Below are 10,474 nucleotides of genomic sequence, written 5' to 3'. Positions count from 1 at the left end.
CTCAGTCTCACAAAAAAATAAAATAAAATAAAATAAACGATTCAATAGGAATCATCCACAGTGCATTTATACATTTACAACTTAAATAACATTATGATATACATTATGATGATTGCTGATTTTTTTAAATCTAGTTCTCTAATACCTCATTCTTCACTCAGTTTGACTCACTAAACATGACCAAACACTTATGACTGCCAGTAGGGAGAATGGGACATGGTGGCTTATATAAATGTTGTACCTCCCTTCAGCAAGAAGTTAGAATGGCAGAGTTCATATGGCCATGATGCTCTTGAATGTCTTTTAATTTAATGCCAGGATGAAACAATAAAGTCCATGTGACCAATTTACACTACTATATAAATCTTTATGTTCATTTAAGACTAAATTACTGTGATATTTGGCTACACGGCATGGTTAACAAAGGATTTCACTAAAATCATAGGATAATTAAGATTTCCTGGCCGGGTGCAGTGGCTCACTCCTGTGATCCCCACATGGGAGGATCCCAGGTGGGAGGATGGCTTAAACCCAGGAGTTTGAGACCAGCCTGGAATATAGAGAGACCATGTCTCTACAGAACATGCAAAAATTAGCCAGGCGTGGTGGCATTTACCTAGAGTCCAGGGAGGATTGCTTGTGTCCCAGAGGTCAAGTCTACAACGAGCTGTGGTCACATCATTGCATTCCAGCCTGGGTGACAGAGCGAGACTTTATATAAAAAAAAAAAAGAAAAGAAAAGAAAAGAAAAAAAAGAAAGGATTTCCCCCCAAAATTTGAATATTTACTCTAACTTGAAATGATCATATTTTCAAGGTCGCTGAAGCTAAATTATAGATGAATACACAAAATGACCTTCAAACTAAGAAACAGAAAACATTTGCTAGACCTGAGAAACACGTTTTCCTCCAAAGTTTTATTTAAAAGATCACCAAAAAGACTTGATAAAGAAAACTTTTGAATCCTCTGTGTGAGCCTATTCTTTGCCGGAACACCCACAGCCAAGTGATGCCAGCTTGGCTGATCTATCAATGCAATCATTGAAAGCCACATGGCAGAGAGAGGGAAAAATAATAAAGTGAACTCTTTTGGAAATGTAAGGGGATAAAAAAACAATTTATCTCTACTTATAAATACAGGATTTCATTCTGAGATCTAGTCCAACTCCTCACTTCAGAGATGAGGAAAATGAGTCTTAGAGAAGATAAGGCTTTTTAAATTAATAGACTATTTTTGTGAGCAGTTTAAGTTTACATGAGCTGAAAGCACAGTTCCCATCAATACAGTTTCCCATGTTAATTCACCCATGTTAATCTCTGTTACTTTAATTTCACACATGTTAATCTTGCATTAATATGGCACATTTGTTATCATTGATCTGCCAATATAGATGCATTATTATTAACCAAAGTCCATAGTTTACATTAGGGTTCAGTCTTTGTGTTGTACATTATACGGCTTTTGACAAAGATATAATGACATGTATCCACCATTACAGAACCATACAGAATAGTTTTACTGTCCTAAAAATCTCATCTATTCATCCCTCCCTCCCCGCTCCTGAATCTCTGACAAGCACTGATCTTTTTACTGTTCCATAGATTTTAGCCATTTTAATATATGTGTAATGGTATCTTCTTGTTTTAATTTGCATTTTTGTAACGGCATATGATGTGGAGCATCTTTTCATATGCTTATTTGCCATCTGTAGATCTTCTTTGGTGAGGTGTCAGTTCAGATCTTTTGCGTTTTTAAATTGAGCTGTTTGTTTTCTTAAGGTTGTGTTTAAGAATCGCTTATATGTTTTGGATACCAGTCATTATCAGATAAATGTTTTGCAAATATTTTCTCTATGGCTTATCTTTTTGTTCTCTTAACAATGTCTTTTGCAGAGCAGTTTTAAGTTTTCATAGAGCTCAATTTATCAATTTTTCTTTTTGGTAGATCATACTTTGGGTGTTGTGTCTAAGCAGTGATCACCAATCCCAAAGTCATCTAGATTTTCTCTTATATTATCTTTCAGGAGTTTTGTAGTTTTTCATTTTACATTTAGGTCCGTGATCCATTTTGAGTTAATTTTTGTGAAAGGTGTAAGGCCTATGTCTGGCTTCAATTTTTTTTTTTTTTTCATGTGGATGTCCAGTTATTCCAGCACCATTCGTTAAAAGGATTATCCTTTGTCCATTAATTGCCTTTGCTCCTTTGTCAAAGAGAGGTAAGACTTTTTAGCAACACCTCGAGGTGTTATTTTCATATCAGTTCTTTTTGCTGATAAACTGACTACAGCTCAGTGTTTAAGGGAATTGTCTCTGGAGTCAGACGATCTGTTTTTTTATCTAAACATTTTCAGTTGCAATCTGTGAGATCATGGGCAAGTTACTTAACCTCTCTTGGCCTCAGTATACTCAACTGTACAATGGGTTTGATGATAATAACATGATTAATAATAATTGTAAGGTTATCAGGAGACAGATTAGATAATATAGGTAAAATATCTGGCACATAGTAAGCCCCCAAAAAGTGCTGAGTAAGGGCTGCTACTATTGGAGTATTCCAAATTTAACTTGCTTTCTGCCTTGGGGCTCACTATTGAAATATACCAGACAAAAATATATACACATCTTTCTTCATTCTCTAAACATCCTTCTAATTTTTATAAAATTATGTACCATTTAAGTAGGTTTTTTTTTCAAAATCACGTTCTCTGCAAACTCATCTGTGGTGGCAGCAGCCAGATCCGTGGTTGCTCAGTGGTCATTGACGGAGGAAGGGGCACAAGGAAACTTCTGGATGTGATTGAAATGTTCTGTTTTTTTTTTTTTTTTAATTGTAGTTGTGGTTTCATGGGTGTTTACATCTGTCAAAACCCGTTGAATTGTATACTTTATATGGGTGCAGTGTATTGTACATACATTATACCTCCATAAAGCTAAAATACACACAAGCAGGAAATGCAAATACTATCTGGATATTGACATCAAGGAATTATTGTTAGTTTTTTACATATGAGAATGTATTGTAGTTATTTTGAATTTTTTGAAAAGTCCTTATCTTTTAGAGATGCATAGAGAAATACTTGCAGATGAAACAGTGTGATATGTAATATTTGCATCAGAATAATAAGAGATGGGAAGAGTGGATTGGGGAGAGAGATGAAACACATTCGACTATGAGCTGATAACTATTGCAGCTGGATGGTATGTACATAGATAGTTCATTCCATTATTCTGTTTTCTTTTGTGTGTTTAAAATTGTCTATAATTTTAAAGCTTTTTAAAGAACCACTCCACACATACAGGAACTGTTGCCTTTATTTCAGTTGATAAATGGAACAGTACTGAAAGCATCATTAAGGTTTTTTTAATTTTTTTCTGCACACCATTTATTTTTTATTTTTTTATTACACTTTAAGTTCTAGGGTACATGTGCACAACGTGTAGGTTTGTTACATATGCATACATGTGCCATGTTGGTTTGCTGCACCCATCAATTCGTCATTTATATTAGGTATTTCTCCTAACACTATCCCTCCCCCAGCCCACCACCCCCCAACAGGCCCTGGTTTATGATGGTCCCCTCCCTGTGTCCATGTGTTCTCATTGTTCAATTCCCACCTATGAGTGAGAACATGCGGTCTCCACACCATTCATAATTTTTAATTACAATTTTTGAGATAATTGTAGATTCACACACAGTTGTAAGAAATAATATAGAGAGATCCCCTGTACACTTTGCCCAGTTTCCCACAAAGGTAACATCTTGCAAAAGAATAGTATAAGATCTCAACCAGGATAGTCAATCCACTCATCTGATATAGATTCTCCCAGTTTTACTTGTCCTTGTATGTGTGTGTGTGTGTAAAGTACTATATAATTTTATCACCCAAAATTGTAGGTTCGTGTATGTACCACCAAAGTCAAGATACTGAACAGTTCCAACACTACACAAGCGCAAGGATTCTTCATTTTGCCCTTTTATAACCATACTTACCTTCCTATACACCACCCCCCATCCCTATCCCCTGGTAAAACTAATCTGTCCTGATTTTTATTTCAAAAATGTAATATGAATGGAATTATATAGTATGTAACCTTTTGAGATTGGCTTTTTTCACTCAGCCTAATTCCCTGGAGCTTCATCCAAGTTATTGTTTGTATCAATAGTTTCTTCCTTTTTATTGGTACATTGATGATATGTATGTACCACGGTTTGTTTAACCATTCACTAGTTGAAGGACATCTGGGCTGATTTCAGTTTTTAGCTATTACAAATAAAGCTGCTGTGAACATTCACAGATGCATTTTCATCTAACATTTTGTATTCTACTAGTACAATAATTTTCCCCTCTATCGATTAATCTCAGATGAGCAGTAAGTTTGCAAACTTTCTGAAAAAAATCTGTTGGCTTAATAGATCTGTACATTTGAAGCATGTATAATTTCCCTTTAGAGATTGTGAAGTATTTTTTTAACAATATAATTAATGTCTCTGATTTTTCTTCTAACCTATTTTGAAAAGCAATTCTCAATAGGAATTTGTAAGTGACCTTACAATTACAGACCTTTTGATGGCTATAATAGCTTTACATCAGTGCCAGTTTCCTCTTTGTAATAATCAAACTAAACAATCTTGCTGTACCTCCTGTACCTCATAAATATGTATTGGAAGGCAAATTTTCCGACTGATATATCCATATGCCGTCATTGAGGGCCAGAGAACATGTTACAGATTTGAAATTAGTGCCCTTAGGTCTTTCAGTATAGTACAATAATGAAGTAATTTACATTCAGCCACAGTTATATTGCAAATTTCCAATTTACTAGGGAATTCTATTTTCAAAAACCATTACTGATCCTCTTAAAAGTGAAGCATGGTTTTGTTGTGGTTATTTGCCTGCCTTCTCTTAGTGCTAAGCTAACCCCCTTTCACTTTGTTTGTGATGCTAGGGCTGGCACTGCAAACTGCTTTTCCCAAACTCCCTTGCTGGTTGCCTTCCTGTTAGGTTCTGTCAATGGAAGGTTCTGATGGGAGATTGGAAGGGGTGAGAAGGGTCTTCTTGCTGCCAACTCCTATGAACAGCCACCCAACACACATGGCTCTGGCCTCCACTTTCTTTTAGCCTTCCCAGCATCACCATACCACACAGCTGCCAGCACCAATCAGCCACACCTTCCTTGGTGATCTGAGTCTCAGCCGAGTACTACTCTTCTCAGTTGTCGGAGCAATGACTGTGGGGAGTGCCAGCCAGCAGGTGAGGTAGCTGGTATGTACCCAATTCTCTGTATTGAATCAGCTCTATGTGAAATACTTAGCATAGCTTTTGCTTTCCAGAGTGTTGTATCTTTCTTATACAATTGCAAGCACAATTTTGCGAATTTTTTAGTATTGTGTCTGTGTCCTCCCCAGCTACAAATGTCATGTTCCTCATTCAGGATAATCTGTGGTTAAATTCAGGACTTGGAGAGAGAAGGAGGTAGGTTTACGCAAATATCAGATTTCTTTGATGGTAGGCAACAAATGGACACAGGCTAACTTAAGGAAAAAGGAAATCTATAAAAGCTACGTAGGAGCTTTGCACAGTGGCAGTATCGTAGCCAATGAGGTTTATCCGAGGCGCGATTATTGCTAATTGAAAAGCTACGTAAGCGCTCACAGAATCAAAAGAGCCAACTTGGAAAGGGTAGGAACCAGAGCCATTCCAGAGATTCAGGAAGCAGGAATCAATGGACTTGCACCTCCAGGTGTTTCACCAGCATGAATCTACAGAACTCACATTCCAAGAAGGGTGTTGCCCACTGGGGTCGGGCACCCTACCTTTTAGCTGGTGGAGAGTGGGACATCCTGATGGATAGTCCTCCCAAACTGTAACTGATTAAGGAAGAGTAGTTCACTCAAAAGAAATCTAGCATGCTGTTTCCTGGAGAAGGAAAAATGGATGGTGGCCAGAAATTACAACAAACGTACACTATAATGAATTTCAGAAGAGGTCTTCAGTGGTAAATAAGAATGCATTGTATATGAAACTTTTGAATAAAAGAACATTGTGCTTGGAGTGAAACACTCAGGGCTATGTGTCTACAAGAAGATTCTACAGTTAGGAGAAATAAGCTTTAGTGATCTATTCTACAGAATGGTGACTGTAATAAATAGTAATGTGTTATATATTTTAAAATTGCTGAGAGTATATTTTAAGTGTTTTCACCACAAAAAATGTTAACTATGAGAAGTGATGAATTTGTTAACTAGCTTGATTTAATCATCTCACAATGTAAACATATATCAAAACATCACATTGTACCCCATAAATTTATACGATTGTGATGTCCGTTAAAAATAAAATTTAAAAAAGAAGGTTTACATGCGAAGCTTTCTCATTGCTGCTTATGGATTGGGATAAGCCTAAGAGGAGTTTCTTGTTCATTATTTTCCATTTGACAAATATTTATTTACCATGCCCCACTGATTCTAAGTCTAAGCCTCAGTGATTCTGGTCTAGGTCATTTCCTTTATTCACTGTCCCCAATGCAGAGCTCAAGTGGCTTAGCCTCAACAGCTAGCAACAGGGTAGGTTGATCTTTTAGAAATCCAGAGGGACACCCCACAAAGGTTACATTAACACATTTGTAAGTATAAAGCAGTTACTTCACTTTTCCTAATAAAATATCACAATAGTCAATGCAAACAAAGTACAAGTTCAAAGAACAGTGTATTTTCTATTAAAATAATTTTCCTTCAACTCCCTCTCACACAACTGCATTAAACAATATTTTAAAAGAAATTTCTTAGAATTTTATCACATTAAGACAACTCTTCATTTGTATTACTCCTCTGACATTTTTTTTCTAAAATGCATGCGTTTTTTTCTATTTATATGAGCAGTATGCATCCAGTGGAAAAAATTTTTAAATAGGGCAATATATGAAGAATAAAATAACAATATACTAGTACCAAGAGACAATGGCTATTAATATTTTAGTGTATTTTCTTCTGCTCCTAATAATGACTAGATGAAAACGATTTGGCCAGAAACAAAATTGGTATCCCTTATGCTCCTCTTTTGCTTGTATAATTTTCAGATCTTTCTGTAACAAGCTTTGTTTTTGTAATAAGAAAAACAAACTATAAAGGAGAGTATAAAAGAGCCGGGTCTCTGTATGTCTTGTTCATCCAGCTAGTTGCAGTTTCCAGAACACTGCTTGGCTCACAGTAGGTACTTCAAAATTTTTTTTAAATGGCTAAAACTTTTTTGCCCCCAACCTAGTGAACCACAGTTGCTAATGAACATGGAATCACTCTGCAGGTATGTCTGGGTATTATGTCTCTGATTCCTTTTAGTAAATAGTTTATTCTATCCATAGGATCACTTTTGCTGTCTTAATATAAGACTGATTAAATTCAAATTCCAACTCCAACACTCACTAGCTATGTCACCTTGGCAAGAAACCTCACCACTCTGGCTCAGCTTCCTCATCTGGTAAGCACCGGTCCAGGTGCTGAGGGCACAACAAAACAAGAATCCTACCCTCTAATTTACATTCTAGTGTGCAAGAAAAAGCCTGTGGACAAACATCTGTCAGATGGCGATAAACGATAATCGCTGTGAAAAAACAGAAAATAGAGTAAAGGGGATAGGAGGTGATTACCTGTGGGGGTGGATGAGGGTATGTTGCTATTTTATAAAGGGTAGTCGGGAACAGCTAAAGGTTTAAAAACTAGGCCCAGCACGGTGGCTCATGCCTGTAATCCCAGCACTTTGAGAGGCCAAGGTGGGCAGATCCTTGAGCTCAGGAGTTGGAGACCAGCCTGGGCAACACGGTGAAACCCTGTCTCTACTAAAAACAAAACAAAATCTGGGAATGGTGGCCTGTGTCTGTGGTCCCAGCTACTCGGGAGGCTGAGGTGTGAGGTTTGCCTGAGCCCAGGAGGTTGACACTGCAGTGAACTGTGTTCGTGTCACTGCACTCCAGCCTGGGTGACAGAATGAGAGCCTCTCTCAAAAAAAAAAAAAAAAAAAGAAAGAAAGAAAGAAAGAAAGAAAGAAATAGAAATTTAAAAATAATAGTGTAGTGTTTTTCAAACTTCAAGTTGTGACTAAGCGCAATCAAGTCCATTTAGAATTTGCATTTTCGAAAAAATGAAATAAAATTCATCCCTTCCTTGTGTGTGTGCACCTGTTTGTGCCTTACTCTATTAGCTGAGCACAGGAGAGACAAAAAGAACAACCCCAGAAAAGTGCCAGAAAAGATTAGGACCAGAGCTAAGAGGTTGGGGAGAAAGGCAAAACAAACCCAACAGTTAAGCAATCCAAGAGAGAAAACATACCACTTTTTTTAATGTAAAAAAAGTAGTTGATGGAAAAAAGGCCAAAAAAATTAAATAGAATTGACAGATTCAATTTAACAACAACAAAAACGCAAAACTAATGAAATATGCTGTACATGATACTTTCGGATTAAATGCATGATAGCGTGTGAATATTCTCAGAAATTCCCAAAATATTTGTTCCATATTTCCTTCTCTGACCCTCACTGAGGTAAACAATATCAAGATTTTAAAGCCAAGTCGTCTGGGAAGATTTCTTTTCTTTCAGTCCTTTAAACATTTCTTTTAATAGGTTTTGGAAATCATGTCTACTTGTCAGAAATGAGTACACTGTATTAAAGGGACACAAATCATCTCCCAAGCCGCCTCTTGCTTGCACACGAGGTTCTCTTTGAAGCAGAGCCATAAGGTACAATTATTCTAGAACAAGGTGGGCAAACTACAGTCCTCCGACTAAATCTAACCCACCACATGTTTTTGTATGACCCTCGAGCTGAGAATGGTTTTTCCCTTTTCAAGTGGTACAAAAAAAAATCAAAAGATTTTGTGACCCGTGAAAATGATTTTAGTGTCTGTAGTTTTATTGGAACACAGCCAAATGTATCCATATTTTCCATGGCTGCTTTGCGCTGCAACGCGACAGAGTCGAGCAGTTGCCCCCAAAGCCTAAAATATTTACTATCTCGATCCTTTTAGAAAAAATCTCGCCAACTAACGTCCTAGAATATGAGGGCTGTATTACTTAAACACCCTTCCAACTCTCTTCCCTCTCTAGCCACCCCCTCAGCCTTAGGCACTAACAAGATTCCTTGACCCGGAATGGGGAGAGGGCGTTATAATAATGAACTGTATTGTATCGGAAACAAGACAGTAAATATCTACAGAAGGGAATGTGACTGGTTCTGCCACTGACTAACGTCTGGGTTTGCGTCCCGATCAGAAAAGTGGGCACGACAGCGGCATCTGCAAGATAGCATCTGAGCACGAAGGCACTTGGAAAGGTATCAAGGCAGCAAATGTTCCGGGGGTGCTTTTGCAAGAGGAGCCTCTTTCGGAGCTGGACGTACACTTCGGTTCCCTTTGCACGCAAGCACCTTGGTCGCCTCCCCCAACTCCGTCCCCTCCGCTTCTGGCCCTCATTTTGTTCTCTCTATTCCCCTTTTGGCCTTGCAGCCAGCTTTCTCCTCCCCCGCTCAGGGGCTACGAAGTTCCTGAGCAGAGCAGGGCTCAGGTAAGCAGGCCCAGGGTAGTTCAGCCCTGCTCTCTCCAGCTCCGCTAGCTTGGGGTGGGGTCGCCCTGGGACCCCTGCAGGTGACAAAAATGACTCAGCAGGGGCCGGGCCTGGGATGAGAAAGAACGCCAGTGCAGGAACAAAATCCCCTGACGCACGAAGAGGCCGCAAACCATCATCTTAAGGACCCAAACATCGAACAAATTAAAATGTAACTGTAAATCGGCTTCGGCCCGCCGGCGGCCTGTGCCGCCACAGGCTGCATGCACATTTAGCCTAACAGGGCGGCCCGGAGGCTTTTGCAGGCAGAAAACGCCCGCAGCCTCTCCAAAAGGTCTCCTCCGTCTGAGATCAGCCCCACCTCGGCCCGACCGGGCCCCAGGAAAGGCCAGTCGGTTGGAGGAGAACATTTCAGGGGTGCAGAGAATTGCATGTCCGTGATTATCAGGGAGACTTTGAAGGCACAGTAATCTCTCGAGAACAGGAACCATTTTCCCCTCTTGCTCTGAGATTTTGCTTGGCTAAGCTGCGGCAGCCTCCCTGCCCCCCTCTCACCCCCACCACCGCTGCCGCTACAAGCAACCACGCCCCGCGGGCCCCAAGGCTCGCCGCCCCGGGGCTCACGGCCCCCGCTCAGCCGGCCAGCCGCGCCTCCATCCGCCCCGCCCTCGCGCGCCCCTACCCGCCCCGCCCCCTCGGGCCCTCATCTGCCCCGCCCCCGCGCGCCCCATCCGCCCCCGCGGCCGGCCCTAGGGGCGCCGGGCCAGCCCTCACGCCTGCGCATCGCCAACTTCCTGCCGCGGCACGCTCCGCCCACCCCGAGAAGCCCGCCTCCGAACGCCGCGTGAAACCCGCCCGCCGCGCATCATTGGTCGCAGTGCCGGAGCCGTTGGCTCCCAGACCCGCCTCTCCGCCTCCTCT

At 40.2% G+C, this 10,474-nt stretch overlaps 1 pseudogene; it reads left to right on the top strand.

Moving 5' to 3' along the window:
• Positions 1 to 5,568: 5,568 nt before the first annotated feature.
• LOC116812421 (U4 spliceosomal RNA) lies at positions 5,569 to 5,641 on the top strand (annotated as a pseudogene).
• Positions 5,642 to 10,474: the final 4,833 nt, after the last annotated feature.

The sequence above is a fragment of the Hylobates moloch genome, unplaced genomic scaffold, assembly GCF_009828535.3.
Source record: "Hylobates moloch isolate HMO894 unplaced genomic scaffold, HMol_V3 SCAFFOLD_7, whole genome shotgun sequence".
NCBI classification, from domain to species: domain Eukaryota; kingdom Metazoa; phylum Chordata; class Mammalia; order Primates; family Hylobatidae; genus Hylobates; species Hylobates moloch.
This window is presented reverse-complemented; position numbering and strand designations above follow the sequence as displayed.